Source organism: Pelodiscus sinensis, chromosome 7 (assembly GCF_052426305.1).
Source record: "Pelodiscus sinensis isolate ZL-2025 chromosome 7, ASM5242630v1, whole genome shotgun sequence".
Lineage (NCBI taxonomy): Eukaryota > Metazoa > Chordata > Testudines > Trionychidae > Pelodiscus > Pelodiscus sinensis.
Window position 1 is genome coordinate 20541935 of NC_143058.1, and position 25389 is coordinate 20567323.

At 41.7% G+C, this 25389-nt stretch overlaps 1 protein-coding gene and 1 pseudogene across 1 annotated transcript in view; one reads left to right on the forward strand and one right to left on the reverse strand.

The window, feature by feature from the left end:
• Nucleotides 1–15381, reverse strand: part of LOC149524040 (uncharacterized) — a 33795-nt pseudogene extending 18414 nt beyond the window's left edge.
• The window catches only part of THSD7B (thrombospondin type 1 domain containing 7B), a 623878-nt gene that overhangs the window by 517551 nt on the left and 80938 nt on the right, over nt 1–25389 (forward strand). The window lies entirely within an intron of this gene.

A 25389-nucleotide genomic window follows, 5' to 3' on the forward strand; every position in this document is an offset into this window, starting at 1 on the left:
TTCTTCATATCAAAATTATTGCAGTATCAGTTCTCTGTAATCCACATGCAGCTTTATAAACAGTGTTCTGTATGAAGAAAAAGGCATTTTTGATCAAAAAACCAATTCCTACATTTTTTTCTCATTTTGTTCCCATTTTATGATAACTTGTTTTTTTATAGATTATCTTAATCATTTTGCATTATTCAGATTGTTTTAAATCTACTTATCTTTTCACCAAGAAAACTGAAGTAGCACAAATCATATTGCAGTTTCTAAAGGCAAAAAAATAGTTCATTATTTCCTTTCAGTCAAAGATTGCACCTTCAGTAGTTGCTCATTTAATTTGCATTTAGTTCAAGATTTCATCAAGAGAATTGTCTGTGATTCACTCATTTAATTATGGGTTTCCAAGAAAATGAAGATCTCAGCACCCACCGGACAGAAGTGTGCATTATGTTGTGCTCTACTTAAAGTAACCTTAGGTTTTCTTCTGAAAGGTATTTATGATATTTTCAAAACCTGGAGTCTGGTTCTCTTTTCACATCACTGAACTGCTACAACTTCAGTAAAGTTATTCCAGTGTGACAGAAATAAGATGTTTTTGGGGTGATTTTCAGCTCATCGGTTTTTCATGAGAAAATGCTACCAACATTTCCTGTGAAAATGCCCTTTTAACACAACTTTCATCAAGGGCATTTCCTCAGGTCCAGAATAGAATTTCTGGTTAAAAGAAAAGAGAAACCCCCACCCCAACTAAACAGTTGTCGGGTACTGAGGGCACTCACCTGGGATATGGGAGATCCAGGAGGAACCTCAGTTTCCTATTGCAAAGTATTGACTACTCTGGGATGGGTGTCTACATCAATCTCTTCTGCTGAAACTGCTTTGCTTGTATAAATAATTAAATATTTGTTAGAGCAGGGTCAGGAACCTGAGTCTCCCAATCCCCTGTGAATGCCCTGACAACTTAGTTATATAGTCAATCTTGTACTCTCTATTGCTAGATAAATATTTAGTTATTTATACAAACAACAAACATCTCCAACAAGAGAGACCGAGGGAGACAAACACAAACATGAGTAATATAACCTGGTATTCCCTCTCAGGCTTTTCAGGGTGGAGGCATGGTAAGTAAAGTATGTCTTTCTTTTTAGTGTGTATTTTTAAAAACCAAGGTATCAAATTCCCAGTTTAATAAAAGCCAGGAGATTACATACCAAATGTTACCCATGCACTCACACAGAATATGGTCATTGCATAAAGTCTTATTATTCTTGAACCTTAAATATACTATACGCTTCAGAATCCAATTGCATTTATCGTGGTCTGTAGATGGAAAGCTATTAACAACTGATATTTGGGGAGTGATTTTTCACACTTTGTAATTAGATAAAGCAATTGAAGATGAATCCAGTTGAAAAAGTACATAAGAACTTATCGTTCTTGTTGTAAGGTCATGAGCAAGGTGAAAAGAAAACAGCTTTATTATACAAAATGTTCAGAAAATGAAGTTTACAAGAGAATACCCTTGATATTGTTATTGAGCAATGGCTGTATTTAATGAAAGCTGATGCTACAGATCAGATTACGAAACAGTTGCAGTTATAGAAACTATTCACTAATATCTTTCTCCATTGAGGCTGCTAGAAGTCAGTTCAAAAGTAATTAAAAATCTTTATACAAAAATCTAGTTACTCATTCATGACTCTGGCAAGTCTGGAAACACTGAAAATATTATTGCCACACATTTTTCAAACAACTCCAAAGGAGCTGAACTCAGAAGCTTGATGTGTAAATAGAGCTCATTGTGGAAGATAGCTTCAGCTAGCCTGGGGGAAAAAATATATATATAATAGTTAATGGAAGTGAAAAATAGAATTGAAGGATAGTTGCCAGACATTTGCTTAGATGCTTTAGGAGGAGGGAAGTGCTGTCCCTTTGACCTTCTCCCTGTCCATGAAATGATCCCTACTCAAAGGTTAGGAAAACTGTGACTGTCTCTGTCTACAGAATAAGTACAGCATGGGCAGGATAGGGAGGACAAAGGGAGCACTTGCCCTGGGGCCCAGTGGTTCAAAGAGGCCCAGGTCCCTGGCCATTACTGCAGTTACAGTAGCAGCAGTGGCAGCCGGATATCTGAGCCCTTTTGAATTGCTGCTGGAGAGCCACAGTCCAGGCAATGCTGAGGTCTGTCTGCTCCTGCCCCACCCCTTTCACCTGAGGCCCCATCCCTTCCATGGCTGCAGAGCCACCCCCTAATCTTTGCTCCGGGGCCCATGGTGGTGGTTGGCCTCGCTGAGTGTGGACAGCATTAGCACAAGCTTCTCTGCACTGCCTCCCCAATGTTCCGATGCTACCACATTTGGTACTGTAGTAAGTCTACATCATGCTCACAGTCAGTGCTTGGCCTCCTTGCTAAGATTCCCAACAAAAAGATTAGTTTGCTGAAGTCCTTTCTAAGAATAGAACTGACACACAGATTCCCACCCTTAGCTTATTTCACATAACCTATCTACGGGGTACATCTATACGTGCTCCCTAGTTCGAAGTAGGGATGCAAATGTAGTGGACCTAAATTGCTAATGAAGTGGGGATTTAAATATCCCATGCTTCATTAGCATAATCTCACCTGCATGTTATTCCGCTCAAGAGCTGATTCGAACCAGGAAGTGCGCTCTGGGATGCGTTAGTTTGAATCAAACCCCTTGGTTCGAACTAACGTTACTTCTCATTTTTTGGACTGTTGGGGATGAGTGGGGGATAGGGCAGGATTGTATGGTGGTGGGGCTGGACCATTGGGGGTGAGTGGGGGGAGGGCAGGATTGTCGAGGGATGAAGGAAGTGGGGTTCGACAATCCTTCAGGGAGAGAGTGAGAAATGAAGCCCATGGCGGGGGGAGGGTCTCCTTTGAGGGGCACTGGCTCAACGGGAAGCACTGGATGATGCTGGGTGGGTGAGAAATTAATCCAAGGTGGAGGTGGGGATCCCTCAACTCTGGGCACTGGTCCTGGGTTTGATACTGGATGATCCTGGGAGGAAGAGATGCAGTCCATGTGAGGGGCAGCTGGTCAAGGGGGTGGTGCTGGAGGAGGGACTATAGAGGTGCCAGCAGGCTCAGGTAGTTGACTCATAGTTTCATCAAAAAAGATGGGAGAAGAGTTTAAGGTGTCACCTTGAAATCTCTCAGATTCAGTAGGGCCAGCCCCATTGATTGACACATGCTCAGCTCTTGGATGAAAATACCCCTACTTCCCTACCAAAAACCATTAGCTTCTACAAGGATAGTTAGCAAAAATACCATCTGATAGGAAGCAAAACATTGCACTATTGAACAGGGGGCCCCATATGCTTCCAGCAATGGTGGTGAACAAGCCATCGTGATTTGGGGGCTCTCCCTTCCACTGGAGCTTTTAATGGCTCCAAGTGTCATGACATGGGAAGAAAACAGAGACATACTTTCCATTGTGACTTTTGTATCTAAGTTTGCCAATCACATAGCTCTGATTCTCAACGTTGAAATGCCTCTTATTTGAGTCAGAGATTTTACTCTATGCAGCAGTAGAAAAACATGGGGGTCTGCCATAATGGCCAGATGTCAGGCACTGGCAGTTGTGATGTGGCTGGAGGCTGTCAGGACCAGCTTCTGTTTTTCTAAATTTTGTTCCTCCGGTTTCCTGGGCAACGCTGGGTAAGTCCAGCTAGTTGTTACTAAAAGAGACAATTCTTCGGCTCAGTATAAAGATTTTAAATGTCCAAATCCCTTGAACAGCTGTGTTCTGTTTTTCTTTTTAATTTGTGGTTACTTAAATTCTTCATGTCTCAGAGGGGTAGCCGTGTCAGTAGGTATCTGCAGAAACAATGAGGAGTCCTGTGACACCTTAAAGACTTATTTGGGCATAAGCTTTTGTGGGTAAAATAAATATACAGATATTCCTACCTCTGTGATTTCCACTCCATGGGGTACATCTACATTGTGGGCTAAAGTCAAGTTAAGATATGCAACTTCAGCTTCATTAATTGTGTAGCTGAAGTCAAAGCAACTTAACTCGGCTTTTGGTGCTGTCTAGACAGCAAAAAGTCGAAGGAAGAACACTCTTCCTTCGACTTCCCTTACTCCTCGTGAAATGAGGGTTATAGAAGTCAGAGTAAGAAGACCATTATTTTGAAATTACAGGCTTGCTGTGTAGATGCACGCTGTTATTTCAAAATAAATGTGCAGTGTAGACATAGCCCATGCATCTGATGAAGTAGTCTTTACCAATGAAAGCTTATGCCCAAATAAATCCGTTTTTATTATGCCACAGGACTCCTGGTTTTTTTTTCTTTATGACTGTTTTCTGAACACATTTTCTTTTTCACAGGCACTGCTACCAGATATTCAGTAGATTATCTAGTCATGTTTTACTTGCCACTCAATGACAGAATAATACAGAACAAGATAATAGGCTAACCTATCTTTAAACAATTGCATATGCAGTTATTTTATGCTTTATTTTGATTTGAAAATTTAATTTTTGATTGTTTTTGATTGCCCCACAAACACATCATCAATCTGAGCACTGGAATGCGAAGTAGGATAAATAGCTTTTGAAGAAAAGCAGAGTAGCTTTTTAAATTATTCTTACTGGCACTACAGTAATACCCCAAAACTTACATTATGCTAGATGCTCCATGGAAATAGATGAGACACATTTTCTACCCCAAAAAGATTTCCTGCCTATACTAAAAAAAGAAGGAATGTAACACATAATAGGAACAAGTTGAGAAGAGCAAACAATGGCAACAGTAATAAGATCACATAGTCATGTAGGCTTACAATGTGCATGACATGATGGTTACAAATCATTCAGCATTTGCTTTATTGAATAAAAAAAAATACCAACTATTTTTTTTGAGTGGTATTACAGCTGAAATGAATCTTGAGAAAGCATCAAAAGCTGGACAAGGCAGTAGCCTTACATATTATTTCCGGAAAGATGTTCAATGTGTATGAAAAAAAAGTTGGGACATAATATAAGAATGGCCATACTGGGTCAGACCAAAGTCCATCTAGCCCAGTATCCTGTGGCCAATGCCAGGTGCTCCAGAAGGAATGAAAGAATAGGTAATCACGAAGTGATCTATCCCCTGTTGCCCATTCCCAGCTTCTGACAAACATACGCTTTGGACACCATTCCTGCCTATTCTGACTAATAGCCATTCATGGACCTGTCTGCCATGAATTTATCTAGTTCTTTTTTGAACCCTGTTAAAGTCTTGGTCTTCACAACATCCTATGGCAAAGAGTTCCACAGATTGACTGTGTGTTGTGTGAAGAAATACTTCCTATTGTTTGCTTTAAACCTGCTACCTATTAATTTCATTTGGTGATTCCTAGTTCTTGTGGTATTTGGAGAGAAGTGGAGAAATGAGTGTTCAAGGTAGTCATCATTGGCAGAATGAAGAGGACAGAGGAGATGTTAGAAATAAAGTGGCTGAAATAATCAGTTCCAGAATGAGAGATTTGCTAGTCATCGGCATAAAGCTGTTAATTGAAGCTATATGCAAGCTGCAATTGAACCAGAGAAAGGGGCAAATCAGGAAAGAGAATCCATGATAGGCCCCATGGAAACTTCATGGAGAAATGATAAGAAAGGAAGGGGACCCCTTGAAAGAGATGCTAAGGGACTGGCTAACAAACTAAGGATGTGCTTTTATATGTTTCATTGGTGCAGTACAAGTATGGAATGCATGTTCTTTGGTGCAGGAATCATCTTTTTGTTCTGTAGAATGCCTAATACAATGCTGTCCTGATCCTAACTAGGACTTTTGATGCTATGCTAATACAGATAAGAACAGTGATATTGGGTCAGACCAAAGCTTTATGTAGCCCAGTATCTTGTTTTCCAATAGAGGCCAATGTCAGATGTCCCAGAGGGAATGAAGAGAACAGGTAATCATCAAGTGATCGATCCATCCCCTGCCACCCCATTTCAGCCTTGACAGAGTCTAGAGACACCATCCCGGCCCATTCTGGCTAATAAACATTGATAGATCTATCCTCCATTAATTGATTTAGTTCTTTTTTGAATCCTGTTTAAATCTTAGCCTTCATGACATCCTGTGGCAGGGAATTCAATAGTTTGACTGTGCATTATATGAAGAAAAGCTTCCTTTTGTTTTTTTTTAAACCTGCTGCCTATTAATTTAATTTGGTTTAATTTCATTTCACGCTACTTCTTGTGTTATGGAAAGAATACATTAATGTGATTATACTGGGAAGGTACACATACAGACACACATGATTTACTCACACCCACCTGGTGTCTTTAAATATCTCTTGCTACTAAATTTCATAAGTACTAAAAAAATAACACCATTCCAGACTGTTGTATAGATTTAATATTTGTGCCATTTAATAAAGTTTCTAAGCATCATTTGCTGAATCAGCGACAGTTCTAGACCAAACAGGCTGAGTGATTTGCATGGATTAGTTCATATGCAAATAATTGAAGAGTGGACAGCTGCATGGTGCTAGAATCTAGTACAGAGGCTCATCAATCTCATATAGGAAGGTGCATAATCACAAAAAGTGCCTTTAAAATTCTCTCCTATAAATAGGCATGGCTGAATTTGTTTTTGTTCCTTTTTATAATTATTGATGGATAATATTAATGTTTATTTTAAATATTTTTAAACAAGGTCAATTTAAATTTTCACTGCTCCTTGAAATTCTGGGAGGGTGTCAGACAGTAATTATTTAATAGCAGTAGACACGGAAAGTAAAAAAAAAAAAAAAAAAATCAGAGAGTTATAACTTTAAACACAAATTGTCAACATCATATGTCAAAATACTCAAAGTACATAGCCTTAAATCAAACACTTAGAAGTTCTCAGGTAGCATTGTTCTTTGCCTAGCTGGATATATCAGCTGGATATATCTGCGAGGTGAAAAACACATAGCTGGCCCTGGTCAGCTGGCTTGGGTTCACGGGGTTACTCCCTGAGGCTAAAAAGTGTGTAGCTGTGTGATAGTAGAGAGTCACAGAGCTCAAGCTCCAGCTCGACCCTGAGGGTATACACAGCGATTCTTAGCTAGAAATTCTAGTACTGTCATATAAACCAGTTGTTTGTTGTAGACAAGCAGCCACTACTGTTAGACTATTTGCTTCAAGAAAAATGATATATCAAGTCATACTTCAGCAGCTGTCTGCCTCTTTCGATGAAATGGAACTATTCAAAGACATGAACCAAAGAGATATTTTGGGCAAAAGTTATTTTTAATATCAATTAACAAGAATTGAACCCTAAACATACTTACTTATGTTCAAATCTCTCTAACATTCAATACAGTAAATAATATTAAATCATTGTAATCTAACTACTGCAGAACTATTTGTGATATTTTCATATGCCAAATTAATTATTAGTGTCTTTGGGTGTCTAATGTTCTGATACTTAATGTCCCATAAAAGTAGTTTCTGTTAAATAAATAGTATTATTGCTATGGATATATTGCATATATAACTACACATTTCTGTTTGAAAAGAAGAAACCCGGACCTCTGACATGTTCATTGAATTAAATAGTGTTTTAAACTTCCTGTGGGTAACTGACTTATTAGCCCTTGGACATTTTAAAGTTTTTAGTAAGTAAGCTTCAGGAACTTTAATTTTAAAAAAAGTTTCCTGTAAATAATTTAGAGTTCAGCATTAAAGTAGCACATCAACAAATGCAGTAAAAATATAATAAAAATATGTACCAGGAAACAAATAAAAATCTTATCTATCAGAAAATAAAATGAATAATCAGCAATTCATAATCAGAGGAGCACAACAGTGGCATGTATGGCACCCTCTGGATATTTGTTTTAAGGGTTAAACTTAAAGATCTGGTTCTTTACTGCCTGGCACCAGTGAATATAGTGTTTCCATGCAAACTAATGGTGTTACAGTGGTAGGAAAACAATATAAGTGAGAGCAGGAGTAGGCAAATATTTGGCAGACAAATAGCACCATCTAAATATAGTTGCATATTTTAGCATTTTTTTCTGCCTTACTGGAGCCTTTTTTATTGGAAATGAATGTAGTGATTTTCTGTATTAAACTACCATGGGTTCAACTCCTGGCACTACAGTTTCAAGCTCAATGGAGCAAAAATTGCTTATGGTGCTTTTCTCAAGTTTGGAGGCTCCAGGAACACATGGATAGTGACCACTGGCACAAGAACAAAGTCTTAGCTGTGCTACAAGCTTTATTTAAAGCAATAAATACAATTTAAATTCCCAGGCATTGAGACCCTATAAAGCCATATATGACTACTTCTGTTATTACACTAATGTCCTCAAAGATATTCTAGGGTCTGATGAATTCTTTTGGGTGTGCCATGCCAGCCAAATACAAAGGAACAGATAGCTTCCCATTGTTTTATAGATTCCACTTTGAGTTCTCTCTCTCCCCTTCCATAGAAAATTACCTAGTCAGAACCTACCATGGGGTGGTTACATGTCTTACTAAGACCAACCACTGCTTAGATTTAAAGGACAAAGAAGGCTGTTCTTAAGTTGTTAAGTTGATCATCCAGTTATGAAGGTGGCCAAGCATTGGAAACACCCTTGATGGCTTTCATTTACACATTTAAAAACATAAACCATTCCATATCCGATATTTCTAATTTTACATACAAGAATGTTACATACACCAAAATAAGATATTCAGATCCAACAGATTGTGATGTTAAAATTGGTAGGTTAGATGAGGTATTTTGTCCACTGCATCTTTGAATTAGGCATATTTGTATTCATAAAACAATTGATACGGCATGGGGTAAACTTGAAATGCCTGAGACACAAGCATGGTTTCAACTTAAACTTAGAGCTTCCTTAGTCATCAACAATGAAGGTCCAGAGCAGCTATCCACTATTGAGGAGGAGTGGATTAATATCCAGGAAGCAACCTACAAAACTGCTGTCAAAATACTAGGTTTCCAAAAATGCAAACACAAGTTCTGGTTTGATGACAAAGACAAAGATGCCCGAGCTCCCCTTGATAAGATATATATGACTCAGCTGGCCTGGATCGACAATAAAGAGAATACCTCCAGGAAATTAGCATTCATTGAAGCTAAGCAGAAGGTACAATTCAAATTACTGCAAATAAAAGAGCACTGGTGGAAATGTAAAAAGGTCAAACTTAAGTCACCGCCAATAGACATGATTTTAAAGCATTCTCTGATGGGCTGAAAGCAATCTAGGACAGCCCAGTTGCAGGTTCTACACGAGTGCACTCTGCTGATGGCAGGTCTCTGATGACAGATAGTGCTGTAAACCTTGACCATTGGGCTGAACATTTTTGCAATGTATTAAACCAAACATCAACTTTTGACAGCAGCGTTCTTGAAGAGATTCCTCAGTGGGCTAATAATTCACAGTTGGTTGTCCCACCAACTCTTGATGAGATACAAAAAGCTGTCAAGCAGATGAAATGTGGAAAGGTACCTGGCAGTGACATGATCCCATCAGAGATTTAGAAAGCTGGTGGTGGCCAGCTGATGTGCTGTCTCACCTGTTTGTTTATCACCATTTGGGAGAAAGAGCAAGTCCTCCAGGACTTCAAAGGTGCCCTGATGGTACACACATACACAAGAAAAGGTGACCGAGCATGCTGTCATAACCACCAGGGCATCTCACTGCTGTTTATTGCTGGTAAGATCCTGACTTGAATCCTCTACAACTGGCTGTCATTACATGTGTTTGCAAATGGCATCATTCCTGAAAGTCAGTGTGGATTTTGTGCTTGTTGAGGCACCGCCGACATGATATGATATGCACAGCCAGGTATATCCAAGGTTCTGTACAAACAACGAGAATTCATGTGGCACCTTATAGACTAACAGATTTATTGAAGCATAAGCTTTCATGGGCAAAGACCCACTTCATCAGATGCGGTCTTTGCCCATGAAAGCTTATTCTCCAATAAATCTGTTAGTCTATAAGGTGCCACACAACTTCTCGTTGTTTATTCAGATTCAGACTAAAGTGGCTACCCCTCTGATACAGGTTCTTTACGTGATTTTCATTGATCTGACCACGGCGTTTGACACGGAAAACAGAATGGGCTTTGCAAGGTACTTGAACGAATTGACTGTCCTGAAAAATGTATATTTTGGTCCTTTCATGATGGTATTCTAGGTTGTATCTTTAACAATGGAGAGACATCAGGACCTTCTGAAATATCAAATGGTACACAGCAAGGATGTATCCTTTCTCCTCTCCTGTTCAGTATCTAATATTTGATGATGCTTTTAGTTGCTTCCAAGGGCTGCAAATTGGGCATACCTATTCAGCTCTGAACTGACGGTAACATTTTCAATCTTTGAAGACTTCAGGCTTGCACCAAAGTGTTCACTACCACTATGCAAAACCTCCTGTTGGCTCATTCAGTCAAGGATGCGCAGGAGTTTTTTTGATCATGTTGCTACTTCTGCTCACCATATTAGACTTACTGTGAGCCTCAAGAAAATAGGCTATGTCCCAGTCTGTTCAGAAAGAGCTTACCACTCCAGTGATCACTATTGCTGATACTGTTCTTAAGTTGATAAGTCATTGATAAGTTTCGCTCTCTTGGAAGCATATTGTTCTCCAGCATAAACACGGATGACAATGTATCTGCTCGACTAACCAAAGCCAGCACTGCCTTTGGAAGATTGACCAAGCACTCATGGAATGAGAATGCTGTTAAACTTCATACAAAGGTAACAGTTTATCAGGCAGTTGTCCTGAATATCCTGTTGAATACCTCAGTCATGGACCATATATCAATGTAATGTTTTGAAACTCTATCAATTCCAGTTGCACTGCCTCAGGAGGCTTGCCCATGTGAATTGCTCATGTGAACCTTTGTGATATGATGGGCATAGAAACCATGCTTAAGAACAAACAATTTCACTCGATTGGTTGTGTTATGAAGATGGATGATACACGCATACCAAAGATGGTCTTTTATGGCCAGCTTGTTTGTGGAAAGTATGCAAGAGGTGGTCAGTATAAGCATTATAAAAGTATCTCAAAAGTCAATGTGAAGTAATGTGGCATATCTCCTGTGACCTGGAAATCATAGTTCAGGACAGATTGTTCCAGTGGCAAACTATTGTACGGTCTTTCAAACACTTTGATAGTCAATGTATCCAGACATTACAAGAAAAATGTAGAATCCAAAAGAGTGTACAACACCCACAGAGAGCAGATTTGTATGTGACATCTATAATTGGATTTGCTAATTGAGAATTAGGTTAGCCACTTGCCAAGAGCTTCATTGAAGATGAGATACATCAATCGACAACTCTGTCCGTACATACTAATATACACTCATCATTCATAAATACTTATCCATCCAAGGGAGCCAGCAGCCTCTGCAGGCCCCTGTGCAAGATGTGGGGGAGTCTGGATTCATGCTCCCAGAAGGCCAGAGCCTTGGGTGGAAGAGGTGCTCTGGCAGAGATTTAAAGGACCAGGGTTTCGGCTGTGACTGCTACCACCATAGCAGAGGCAGAAACCTGGAGTACCAGGCCCATTTGAATCACCAGGCCTTGGGGCAACTGCCCTTCTCCTTCTCCCTCCCCCCCATCTGTGGACCCATGTTCATCTTCTATAATACTACTACTTAAATCTATTTAGTATACATCAGTTATATAATGAAGTAGCATATGACTTGACCACAACACTGAAGAGCACAATAATAAATGGATGAGCAAATGAACTATCACAGAGTAGCTAAGTCTGGTCTATGCTGAAATGTTAGGTCAACCTAGCTATGTTGCTCAAAGGTGTGAAAAATTCCCCTCCCCCGAGCAATGTATTTTAACCAACCTAACTCCCAATATAGGCAATGCTAGGCTGATAACCGAATATTTCCATCAGCCTAGCCTCCACCTCGCAGAGAGGTGGATTACCTACAGCAATGGGAGAACCACTCATGTTGCTGTAATGAGTGTCTACACTGAAGTGCTTTAAGTTTAGACAGCCTAATATTCAGTGTGTAATTTTCATTCAGCTCAGTTTGTTTTAAGCTGTAGCACTGTCAGTGATGCATTCATTGTATCAGGGAAAATAATAGTCCACTGAGATTTTGTAAACTGTTAACGTGTCAAAAGATTTTGCACTAAATCCTTGTTTTGAAAAGGAGAAATCCCCTAGATACTAACCGGCTCTTTTTTGTAAGGCATAGAAAAACATCTGTGCCATTTGAATGGTGAGATTCCCTGTGTAAGCAACCTTGCAGTTCATCCAAGAGAATTTTTCATGTTTTTTTTCTTTTTAAATGTTACTGCAGGGTCACTTCCTCTTTGTATCTCTCCACTGATGGCAGCCCCTCTTCCTCCCACGCCAAACCTAAGCTTGAGGGCCAAGTTTTTTAAAATATGAAAGCATTGCTGTGCTCTGTGTTGCAGCCCTAACAAATTTAGGAGCTTGTCCTGTTTTCAGAAGGGCCTTGTAAGCCAAGATCCCATGGACAGTCAAGCATGGTGTTACTTCTCCCATGCATGCAGGGGCCAGTGAAAGGAACTTCCCAGCAAAATTCCTAAAAGGATCGTCTTACCCTTTCTGAAACCATACCATTGCTATGTTTGCTGCCACTGACATTTTTGAGACAAGTCACGTATGGAGATGCCTGGTTTTATGCTAAACTGACCATTTTATTTTTGTCTTTTTATTCCAACTTCCTCACCCATCCTTCACTGGCAGGCTTGCCCCTTCAAGTGTCTTGTGTGACACCTCGAATTGTAAGCACTCTGGGACAGACTGTCAATTTTGTTGCATGTGTTACAGTTAGTAGTATGAGGGGCCCTGATTTTTCATTGAGTGTCTTAGGTACAACTATGATATAAAAAACTAGAAGATTTCACTTTAAAAAAAATGAAATCTAAATGTGTCTGCTTCATTTAAATCATTGCTCTGGGGCGGAGCTGAGAATGAGGAGTTCAGTATGCATGCTGTCCCAAGGAGAAAAGGACTAGATCAGCTCACTCTCACCGCAGCATCTTGGAACCAAGTGAGAAGTGCCTCCCCGTGGCCACTGCAGCACCAACAGGAACAGGCGGAGGAGGGGTTCATGTCCCTCAGCTGGGGCAGGTCCAGGTTTGTCTGCCCCCTGCACTCCCCAGCCAGGAAAGCAGGAAACTATACCCTTTCTTCTCACTCCCTGACAAAAGGGAAGAGCCAACAATGTCCCTGTATGAATTGGAGGGGGAGCAGGGTGAACTTCATCTCCCCCATCCCTAAAGGTCACCAGGGAAGTGGGCTGGAGTTGTGGCATTCCCCAGATGAGGAGGGTGTCCCCAGCCAGTCCCTTTCACTGGCCTGGCGATTCTGCCTCTTTTCTGCATGGTTTTATGAGAAGCAATCTCATTCCAAGCATATTCCATATTCCTGGCACAATCATACCCTTATGATAAAAGGAGGTTGTCCACTGAATTTGGTGGTCTTAGCTCTTACCATTTAGGAGGCGTTCTTGAGCAGACAGACAGACAAGCTCTCTCATATAACAAATATGCCACTGGAAAGGATTCCAGTGATGATCCTTTTGGATCTCTTCTTGTCTGTCAGCCTGTAGCTGTTTCAGAAGCAGTTAACTATTGTCTTTTCCTTCCAGTATCACCTTTTTTTGGGGTTTGCTGCTTCACGCTATTCTCTGATATCCCACAGAAATCACTGAACTGAACAGTATTCTTCCTTACAGTTCCATTAGCTGGGTTCTCTGACAACCATCTTTTACTTTAAATAAACCCAAATAAAAGTCTCAGAGGGGGGTAGCCGTGTTAGTAATTAAAAAAAAATTAACAATAAGTGGTCCTCCAGTACCTTAGAGACTAAGAAAAAATATAGATAGTATCATGAGCTTTCATGGGCACAACCCACTTCTTCAGCTGAATGGAGCAAGGAATCGGGAGGTATAAATAAGTAGCAGAAAAAGGGAATGGGGAGGGAAAGAGAAGGGGAAAAAATCTTGGCAATTAGAGCGTCTGTGCTAAATGAGGCTAATGGAGTGGGCTGGAAGTATCCAATACTTAGCTTTTGATGTCATTTGGGAGTTAAATATAATGTCCCATCCATTTCATGTCTTTGTTCAGTCCCTGGGTGAAGGTGTCAAATGTGCATATGAAAGCCAGTTCTGCAGTTTTTCTCTCTAGTTTGTTCCTGAAATTACTTTGCAAAAAGATGGCTACTTTTAAATCCCTTAGTGAGTGCCCAGGCAGGTTAAAATGTTGCCCAACATATTTCTGTGTGTTACCATTTTGAATATTTGACTTGTGTCCATCAATCCTTTGTTGTAGAGACTGTCCAGTTTGGCCAATATACATGGCAGAGACACATTGTTGGCACTTGATCACAGATATCACATTAGTGGATGTGCAGTTGTGTGAGCTTCTGATGTGATGGCTCATGTGGCTAGGTCCTGTGATGGTGTCGCTTATATAGATGTGTTGACAGAGTTGGCACCAGAATTTATTGCAGGGATAGGTTCCTGGGCAAGTATGTTTGAAGTGTGCTGCGTGGTTGCTGGAAAGAATTTGCTTCAAGTTAGGGGGTTGTCTGTAGGCAAGGATTGGCCTGTCCTCCAAGGCCTGTGAGAGTCAGGGATCATTTTCCAGGATAGGTTACAGATTGTTAATGATGCGCTGGATGGGGTTTAAGTTGGGGGCTACAAGTGATGACTAGCAGTGTTTTGTTACTTTGTTTGTTGGCTCTGTATTGTGGAAGCTGTTTTTTTTGGTTTTGTTTTGTTTTTACTTCCTAAAATGGGTATTTAAGTATTAAGAATGCCAGACAGATATCCTGTCAGTATTTGTCTGTAGGATTAGAGCAAATCCAGTTGTATCTTAGGGCCTGATTGTAAACAATTAATCGTGTGATGTGTCCTGGATGGAAGCTAGTGGCAGATAGATAAGTATAACAGTCAGAAGGTTTTCGGTATAAGGTGGTGGAAATGTGGCCATTATTTAGTTGTACTGTAGTGTCAAGGCAGTAGATCTCTTGTGTGGACTGGTCCAAGCTAAGGTTGATGGTGGGGTGGAAGTTGTTGAAATCCCTGTGGAATTCTTCAAGGGTCTCCCATGTGTCCATATGATTAAGATGATGTCAATGTAGTGTTAGTAGAGTAAGGATGCTAGGGGACAAGAGCTGAGGAAATGTTCGAGGTCAGCTGTGAAGATGGCATATTGTGAGGCCAAGCGGATGCCCAAAGTTTTGCTGTTGACTTGAGGATATAAATTGTCCCCAGATTGGAAACTCTTGTGCTTGAGGACAAAGTCACATAGCTTAGCCACCTGGTGTGCTGTGGCAGTATCAGGAATAGTGTTCCTGACAGATAATAATCCATCATCATTATGTGGCATGTTGGTGTAAAGAGCTTCTACATCCATGGTGGCCAGGACAGTGTTTGCAGGAAGATCACTTATGTTCTGTAGTTTCCTCAAGAAGTCAGTGGTGTCTCAAAAGCAGCAAAGAGTTCTGGGAGCATAGGGTCTGAGGAGAGAGCCTTCATCAACTTCCTTGCATGTCAGTTGCTTTCTTATTTCAGTGAATTTTTGTTTTATCAATTAAGCAGAAACCAAGTACTTACTGTAATAATAGTAATATAGGGCTAGATTTTTTGTTCCTATAAGAGCAGAGCATGATAGAGACAGGTTAAGGATAGAGGTTCCTTGAGGTTCCCTTCTCATTTCCCACAGGTTGTTCTGTTGGGGGACTGGGTGTCTTCTCCATGAAGCAGCAGCAATGGGTACAGGCCCTCTCCTTGGGAATGTGCTTCTAGGCTCAAAGAAAGCATGTGAGCATTCCCTGTGCCTCAATACTAGGGGCCACGGCTACTACAAGACAGCTCCTTTCATAGACAAATTCTTGCAGGAGGTTCCACAGCACAGAAGGGGTAATCTGGAAAGGGCAATGAAGACTCATGCTGAATTAGATTTTTTGAGGATTCCTGGCTGGCGGTGTGGAGAAGGGATGTGAAGGACTAGTCGACTAACCAATAAGCAAATGCTTATTGAATAGTCAACAAGATTGTTGACCAGTCACTCACCCCTATTTCTGATAGAGGCAGCAAGGGGAGGGAAGAGAAAAAGCAACAGCACCATGTGGAGCCTGGGGCCAGCTGGAGTGTCCCTAGGCTGCACATGGCATTTCAAAGTGGCACTGCTGAGTGGAGCCTGGGATCAGCTGGGGACTCCCCCATTAACCCTGGGCACCGTGCAATGCTGCTGCTTTGAAATATCGCATGGAGCCTGATGCTGGGCTCCCCACAGCGTTTCAAGGGGTCAGCGGGGGAGTCCCCAGCTGATCCCGGGTTCCATGTGGTTCATTGTTGTAATGTGAACTCTACACAGGGCTAGTTGGAGGGATAATAAACATTTTGCCCTTCTGTTCCCACTTCCCCATCTTTTTGAGTCTCCTCCTTACCCACATAAATCTCTAACAACATGGAAGGACATCTATCGGGTCCAAATATGGGGACAGGTGCTGACGAGGCATTTGACATCCTATCCTTTCTACATAGGTAAGGACTGATCCATTTGTGATAAGTCATGTTGTACATTGAGAGGGGGGAAAGATCAATGGAAGTTACAGGAGTGTAAGTATAAAGGCAGATGTATTGCTGTTATCATGCTTGAATGCAGTTTTACAATGGAAAGAAGTGGTAGACATCACCTAAATAGGTGTAGGAGTACACCACTTCAGGCATATGCTGTCCCTTGCTGTTCCTAATTGTAATTTTCTTCTATTTTTCTCTTCTCTTTCATTTTTCCCCACTGCAGATTAAATTATAATTGAATAGAAAAGTGACTTTTGAAAACACTTTAGCTGCATCCGCCTTTTCTTTCAGAGGTGGAGTGATCTCTTCACTGCAATCTTTTGCATGAATCTTTGTTTGTTAGTCATTTGAAATTTAATGAACATATTAGTAAAAAAGACAATGTGCCACATGCAGTGTCCCAGATTCTGAAAAGACTGAACTGACAATGCCAAAGAGTCAGAGAGGATTATACAATATTTACCCTGAAGATGGCAAAACAATAAAATAAAACCTTTGTGGTTCAGAATAAGGCTTTCAAGGGGACTAGTGGCCGTTCCAGACTTTACAATAAACAGCTAATATTTGGTGATGTGCCAGTGTTGGTCATTTTCACGAGTTTACAACATACAGACTCAGAGTACCTTGGTAATCCAAGGGCATAATGGACATGTCTCAAATTGTGTGCTCTTCCAACAAGCAGGATGTTTGATGTGTAAAGAGTTATGTAAGATTTTGTTCAACGGAGATGCATTGGCAATAGAAAAATCTAGAAATTAAGAATTTGTCACAGATTGGTATGATCATTGTAATAGTGACTGGGAATCTAGCTCACTGCATCAGTTTAGGTTCCTATATCATACTCCTCAACATGGTATTTGATTGCCTGGACAATAAACAAACTTCTGATAGAAGGAAGGTTTTGTGAAGTAAAGATTGTTTGCTCAGGAAGAAGATCCTTGATTAAGAAATTAAGAAATAGGTAAATGAATGGTAATTCACAAAAGGACAGTAAGAATACATCTACACAGCAACATTATTTTGAAATAGCTTTGTCCACATCTACACAGCATGCAGTCATTTTGAAAGTCGAAATATTGTCAAGCTGGAGGACTTCTTACTCCAACTCCTCTAACCCTTATTGTATGAGGAGTAAGGGAAGTCAGAGGAAGAGTGCTCTATTTCTAAATAAGTGCTGTGTAGATGCTCCCATTTTCGAAATAAGCTATTTTGTGTAGCTCAATTTGCGTAGCTCAATTTGCATAGCTTATTTTGAGTTAAGCCCGTCTGTGTAGATGCACCCTTACTGATGAAGATGAAGCGTTTGCTAGATGAAGGGTTGCATCATGGTGGTGGCAAAACACATTTTCACTGAGCCACTGTTGACACCCATATGCAAACGTTGTACCTGCAGGAGCGGCCCAAGGCTGGCTGTGGCAGCGGGCGCCCCAGACAGAAGGCACGATCGGCGCCCCTGCCTGCACGGCCGTCAATGGCCGTGATGTAATCACGGGCTGCTCCTGTGTACCTGATACTGCTTCCTTTGTGTTCCATGGCCACATAACTATTGACTTTAATGGGGAGTAGGATAGGGCAAAAATGGATGAGTGTGGGGAAAAGATTTGTACATATAGATATAGTTCTCAGAACATATAACTAAACACTTGTGCCAGTAAATTCAGTCCATTTCTGAAGATCTCGCAATCTAAATTCTATAGGAAAACCCCGAATTTAGAAAGAATTCTTATAAATCTTTCACCAAAAAAAAAAAAAATCTTTCACCAGGTTAAAAAAAATATTCAGTGTTGTGGCTATGAAATCAGTGACTTACCATTGTTCTCTACAAAATGTTAGTGAGAGTCACTGATGGGTCCTTCCTCCCCTTCTAGCCCAAACATAATTGTGTGGATTTTGCAATAATCAGCTGTTCAGGCATCTTTCTCAGATCATGATATATATTCTTAACTTTTACAGTAAAAACCTGTCAGAAACATTAACTGCTTTCACATTTTAAAAATCTCTGCAGGCTGTAACGGAAGCTGGCGTTCTTGATAGATGCTAGGTAAAGATGCTCACTAAGCAATTTTTGACAGCATTATTTATGTTTGGTCAATTTGGCAGAGCTTACACAGGATGCCAGTGAAAAGACTGGCTCCTTTAGCATTGCATAGGAAGTCCATTCTGCTTAAGATGGTTTGTTTACAATTACAAACCACAGTCTCAGATTGCTCAATATAGATTACTCCCTAATTTCACATTCATACAGTGACCATTTAGAGGAAACGGATTTTGTTCTTTTAGCCAGACTTTTTTAAAAAAAGAAGCAAGCAAGCAAACAAATAAACAAACAAACAAAAAACACTTGTTTTCCTTCTCTCTCTCTGAAGTGGCATAGCCTGCAGCACAATAATGAGGTACTGTTCACAACCCACCATATCAGTCACTTTTAAAGTTTCCAGTTGCTCATAAGATTTTGATTTTTGAGCCAAAGTTCTTTAAACATAACAAAGGTCCTTAATTAAACTGATTGATAACTCTATAGTATGCTTGAAGCTTCCTAAGTCATTTATTTGAGCAAAGTATGTTAATTTTAAAAGGTTCCTCCTGCTTTTCCCTATCTCCCATATAACCCCCAACCAACTTAAATTTACTATAGAAAATAAAAGTGAAAACAATTCACTTTTGGGCTGAGACAAAGCCTGGAAAATGTCATCCTCAAAGGAACATTTGAAGAAACCTATGAGGTAGTGAAAGTTCTGGTATAGAGTGGAATGGTTCTTTCAGTCTGTGTTTATTTTGCTTTGTTTGGTACTTGTGGTGGCAGCTACAGTAGCAATTAAGCCAATAGTTCTGCAGGATTTCAAAGACATTTTAGATTCAATATAGGAGCAAACACACCCAGTAGTGAGATCCATTGCACGCTGGAATAGTACCCTAGTTTTGAAAACTGTACAAAGCCTCTGAAATTATATGGTATTGCACATTGGAGTGGGAAAAGATTGGACAAGATAAGTTCCTGGAGATTGTTCATCTCTAATAGCTATAATTCTAAACCAGACATATTTATTTCTTCCTTGATTGTATTGAGTTTCTAATGTTGGGACTAATAGAAATGTGTATCACCCATTGACAATGCGCATACCCTGCAAGGTTCACAATGTGACCATTTGCACAGACACAAAGAATGGAAAGCACCCACACTCTGACTGTAAAGACGAGATCAAAGAGAACACAATCCTAACAAGAAAAATAGTTGTTGAGGCAAGGGGTAGCAACTGCCTGAGTAATGATTGTAGACTACTTGGAGCAAATAAATAATCAGGAGGCCCTTATATCCGTGTGTATCTTGAACTAACTTGGTCATTCAACTTTCCCAGGTCTTGAATCCATAGCTGACAAGAATTGTACCCTTGTGAAAAGGGTTGGCATTGCCCCAGGTTGAACCCAGAAATCTGTATAATTGGATTTTACTTGTCATCCATAACCCCCCCAGCTCCCATTAATATATCATCATTCAGAAACCACCTGCCACTGAAGTAAAAGACAACTCATTCATACATTTGCCCCCACAAGACCTCTCATTTGAACTTCCTTGCACCTACAAAGTCACAAACCTGGAACAAGTATAAAATACCCAACAGCTAATTGACTTCCCTGAGACAGAAATGTAAGAAGACAAGGGTAAAAATGTGTAAGGCACTAAGATAACTTAGGATGGGGGCATAACTAGGACTAATGGTGTGGAATTAAAATGAGAAATACAGGCAGGCTACGTCTAGACTGGCATGATTTTCTGGAAATGCTTTTAACGGAAAAGTTTTCTGTTAAAAGCATTTCTGGAACAGAGTGTCTAGATTGGCACGGATGCTTTTCTGCAATCGGGGCATTTTTGCGGAAAACAAATCTGATCAGTCTACACTGGCCCTTTTGTGCAAAAGTTTTGCGCAAAAGAACTTTTGCCCAAACGGGAGCAGCATAGTATTTCCGCAAGAACGCTGACAATCTTACATGAGATCGTCAGTGCTTTTGCGGAAATTCAAGCGGCCAGTGTAGACAGGTGACAAGTTTTTCCAGATAAGCAGCTTATTTTCCGGAAAAACTGGCAAGTCTAAACACAGCCGCAGAGTATATGGGAGAAAAATCCTTCCTAGCCAGTAGGCTCACACAAAAATACAAAAATATTTAGTTTAGTGTAAACTAAAAGGGCTAGTAATTAAACAAGGATGAGCTATTCCTGAAGTGACTTCTCAACTTCATTAGGTAGCATCTTGGATCCTGATCCTTAAATCATTGCTGCACAGGCAGTCCCCGACTTACGTGGATCAGACTTACGTCGGATCCGCAATTACGAACGGGGCTGCCCCAGAGTACATGGACTGTGGGACCTCGCGGTCCTGCTGCCCGTGTACTCTGGGGCTTTCTCTGCGTCTCCCTGGTCTGCAGACCAGGAAGACGCAGAGCAAAGCTGCGGAGGAGCTCGGGCAGCCCAGGGGCGCCTGGGCTGCCCGAGCCCCCCCACCCGCTCCCCCCCGCGGCTTTGCAAAGCCGCGGGGAAGCCGGCAGCGGAGCAGTCCAGGCGCGCCTGGACTGCTCCACTGCCTGAGCCCCCCCGCGGCTTTGCAAAGCTGCGGGGGGGCTCGGGCAGCGAGGCAGCCCAGGCGCGCCTGGACTGCTCCGCTGCCGGCTTCCCCGAGGCTTTGCAAAGCTCCGGGGGGGCTCGGGCAGCGAGGCAGCCCAGGCGCGCCTGGACTGCTCCGCTGCCGGCTTCCCCGAGGCTTTGCAAAGCCGCGGGGGAAGCCGGCAGCGGGACAGCCCAGACGCCCCGCGGCTGTCCCGCTGCCGGCGTCCTCAGAGGCTTTGCTCCCCGTCTCCCTGGTCTGCTGGTCTCCAGCAGACCAGGGAGACGGGGAGCAAAGCCACGGAGGACCCAGGCGGCGGGACCGCGGTGCATCTCGGTCCGCCGCCTGTGTCTTCCTGGTCTGCTGGGGGGGGGGGGGCGCAGCTAGTATGCCCCTCCCCCCCAGCAGACTAGGCTTTTCTCCGGACGCCTGTGGCAGAGCATCTGGGGTGCTGCCGGTTGGTCCCGCAGCGCCGCTCTGGGCGCTACTGGTCCAACCCAGCAGCACCCCAGCTGCTCTGGTCCTGATTCAGCCGCTGCTGGTCAGTTTCAGCAGCGGCTGAATCAGGACGCCTGGGGCAGAGCAGATGGGGTGCTGCTGGGTTGGTCCAGTAGTGCCGAGGAGCGGCGCTACTGGAGCAACCCAGCAGCACCCCAGCTGCTCTGCCCCAGGTGTCCTGATTTAGCCGCTGCTGAAACTGACCAGCGCTGACTACAGGAAGCCCGAGGCAGAGTTGCTCTGCCCCGGGCTTCCTGGAATCAGCTGCTGATCAGTTTCAGCAGCAGCTGACTTGGGGACGCTTGGGGTTCTTAAGTTGATTCTGTATGTAAGTCAGAACTGGTGGTCAGTTTCAGCAGCGGCTGAATCTGGACGCCAGTTCCGACTTACGTACAGATTCAACTTAAGAACAAACCTACAGTCCCTATCTTGTACGTAACCAGGGGACTGCCTGTATATAGTTCAGTTGAATTTAATGTGATGACATGGTGGAAAATGCACACAATGGGAGAAATCTGCAAGATCAGTCCCATTATTTCCTTCAATATCCAGCAAATGTCTGTCCTTTTTTCAGTTACTATATTGTTGCCATGCAAGTAAGGGCCATCTGTACATTTAATTCCATACTGTACATGTCTGATTGTCTTTTAGGGTCTGGAGTACAGATTTGTTCCCAAGTATCTGTTTAGATTCCCATTAAATACGCTATTGCCATAGTATAGTGGCCTCCTCTCAGTATCTACTCTAGCCTCTTCTTTCCTGACACTTCCCTATTTGGGATTGTGATAGGGCTCATGCCCCTCCAGATTCAGCCTCTTGGCCCCTCTCCACAGTGAATCAGGGCCAATTCAATCTTGTGCAACACCTGTGCTCCTTATTCATCATCACTTTCCCATCACCAGTTTCCAACTAAAAACAAGCTTTACAACTTCTTGGCCTACCACAGGCTTTGCCAGAAACAACATAGGAGGTTCCTAGCTCTACCTGAGCTTCCTCTCTTGGGCTATGTCTAGACTGCAGGCTTCTTTCGAAAGATGCTCTTTCGAAAGCATCTTTCGAAAGAGCATCTTTCGAAAGATCGCGTCTAGACTGCAGGCAGATCTTTCGAAAGAAAAATCCGCTTTTTCGAAAGAGAGCACCCAGCGAGTCTGGATGCTCTCTTTTGAAGACGGCCTCTTTACATTGAAGAATGCCTTCCTTCGAAAGAGGAACTTTCGAAGGAAGACGTTCTTCCTCGTGAAACGAGGTTTACCGCCATCGAAAGAAAAGCCGCGTTCTTTCAAAATAATTTCAAAAGAACGCGGCTTGAGTCTGGATGCAGGGGAAGTTTTTTCGGGAAAAGGCTACTTTTCCCGAAAAAACCCCTGAGTCTGGACACGGCCTTGGTCTCTGCCACCCGCCCCATCTTCACTCCCATATAGCCCCTGCTATTGAGGCTGGCAGGTGCAGTCACCAAGAAAACATAGCACTGTTCACCCCATCCTGCTCCATTCTCCGTGATTAGGCTAGAGTGGCAGGAACTGATCAAGGGTTTCTCCAGCAGCAGATTTCAGCCTAGCAGAAGCAATGGAGGCATCAGGGAACCATGTTAAAGAGGTTAGCATCAATACACTATTGAGGTGATGATAGCAAACATTTCTGAGTATGTGTTCCAGTTTTTTTCAGGAGTCAGCTGCCCACCTTAGTGATACATCTGTTGTTGTTTCTGCACATTGCACTGTGTGATAAAGGGGTATGTTTGATTGCTTTGGTTCTGCTCTGCAGAGTTCAGGTGTACTCTGTGTGTGGTTCAGAGAAGGAAAATTTATATGTTGATGCTTTCACTGAGGCCTTTCGAGATGGCAACATACTTTTGATGCTCTTTTGGTTTAATAATTTATGCTATATTCAGAACCTCCATCCAGTTGCACAGAGGAATTATGAACAAAGAGAAATGGCTAAATCTAATATTTTGCAATAATTATGCTATTATAAACATATTGGGCCTGGTTCTGAGATTTTGAACCCAGTTATGCTCTGGGGTGACTTCCATGGACCTATTTCAGATTCATGTTGAAAAGAGAGATCAGAATCAGGACTTATATTTATTTTTTTATAAATTCTGTAGAAAAGTCTCTGTGCTGTGCATGGGTTTCTTAAGGAGGTAAGAAGAAATGTTTTCTTTGACTGCAGAAATCAGAGCAAATTCCCGAAATGACAAGGTTTTGGAAAAGAAATCTTTGTCTCACATAGATAACCATGCATTTGGATTGCTATGGGCACCCACTGTGACTTTGCCTGAGCATGTAGCTCAGGGTCTGATTCTGATTGTGCTTGCACTGGTGTAGATCAGAAGAAATTTCATTGCAGCCAATGGAGTTTCAACAGGATCAAATATCTGCAGGGAAATTTGAATCAGGCCTTATCCTTGACTAATTTACTGTATTTAAAGAAATCACATTACAACACACTAGCATTTTCTTTCTAGTTGTAATATTTTGTATTTATTTTAGGCGTTATACTTCAATATTTGAACATAGCTGCAAATATCATTTTTCCTCCTATGATTGTTGGTTCTTTTTTTCTCCCCCAGTTGGTAGCACTTGGCATTTTTCCTCTCTGACAATGTTTGTTGGTATAGTGAAAGTCAACAGAAGGTAGCCTGATTTATTCTATTTTCCTAACTGAAAATAAGTAAAAAAAAATGTACAATAGCTGTTACTAAATGTGCTCAATCTGTCTGGGATCTAACAGGGATATTTTTCCATATGTAGTTTACATTTTGTTGTAAAAACCTGTCACTATTTACATCCTCTCCAAATCAATGTGTACGGTTGGAAAAATTATATTTACAGAATGTGTTTGATGCCTGTAGGAGAAATGTTGAAAAGAATTCCGTGCCACCATTTAAATAATGTGGGTTTTTTTTTTTTTTAAGAACGAAGCCCTAAGTAACCTATCACATTTCTTGCCAATGTTTAGTGTTGGTTACTTACCAAGTCTAAATGAAAAGAGAATGAAACGCGGTTGATCATTCCCTGTTTCAGTGAATATTAAAGCAAAAGGCTTATTTGCAATGAATTACACTTTCAGTCTAAAAGTAACTAGAACTGTGCATGTTTCTGGAAAAAACACAGTGCTGTTCAGCTTCAGGGTAAGATTCTTTGATGTAAAACTGATGAAACTTAACTCTACCTCCTGCCTGGTTTATCAAAGCCTCAGGAGTGCCATTTCAGATTTTGGTGGGGGGGTGGGGGGGGTTGACCTGGGCCTGTCGTGATGTGGGGGAGAGAGAGGAGGAGCATGGGGAGGCAGACTGAGAACAGCAGCTTCAGCAGTGTTATTGGGCAGGCTCAGTACAAGCCAAGCACCAAATGGCGGGGGGAACCCAATTCCTTCTCTCTCCCCCCATCCCATCTCCACATCGTCTCTATCCCAGATCTACTAAGGCACTGGAAAACTCTGCTCTTTTTTTGGAAGACAATTTAGCAGGTAGCAGGAGCACTGCATCTAATTCCTATATAAAATAAGGAAAATTAAATACATGTTAGCCCCACTCAGTTCTAAATTTAATATATTCTGATGTCTTGTGGCAAATCACTTAAGGGACACTAGTTAGCCTTAAAATGTTAATGTGTAGTCTTACTTTGTTACTAACTCTGGGGAAAGAGAGAGACACCCTGTCAAGACTCCTGGGTTCTCTCTCAGCTCTGGAAGGGAAGTGGGGTCTAATGGGTTACAGCAGGGGAAAGATACATTTCAGC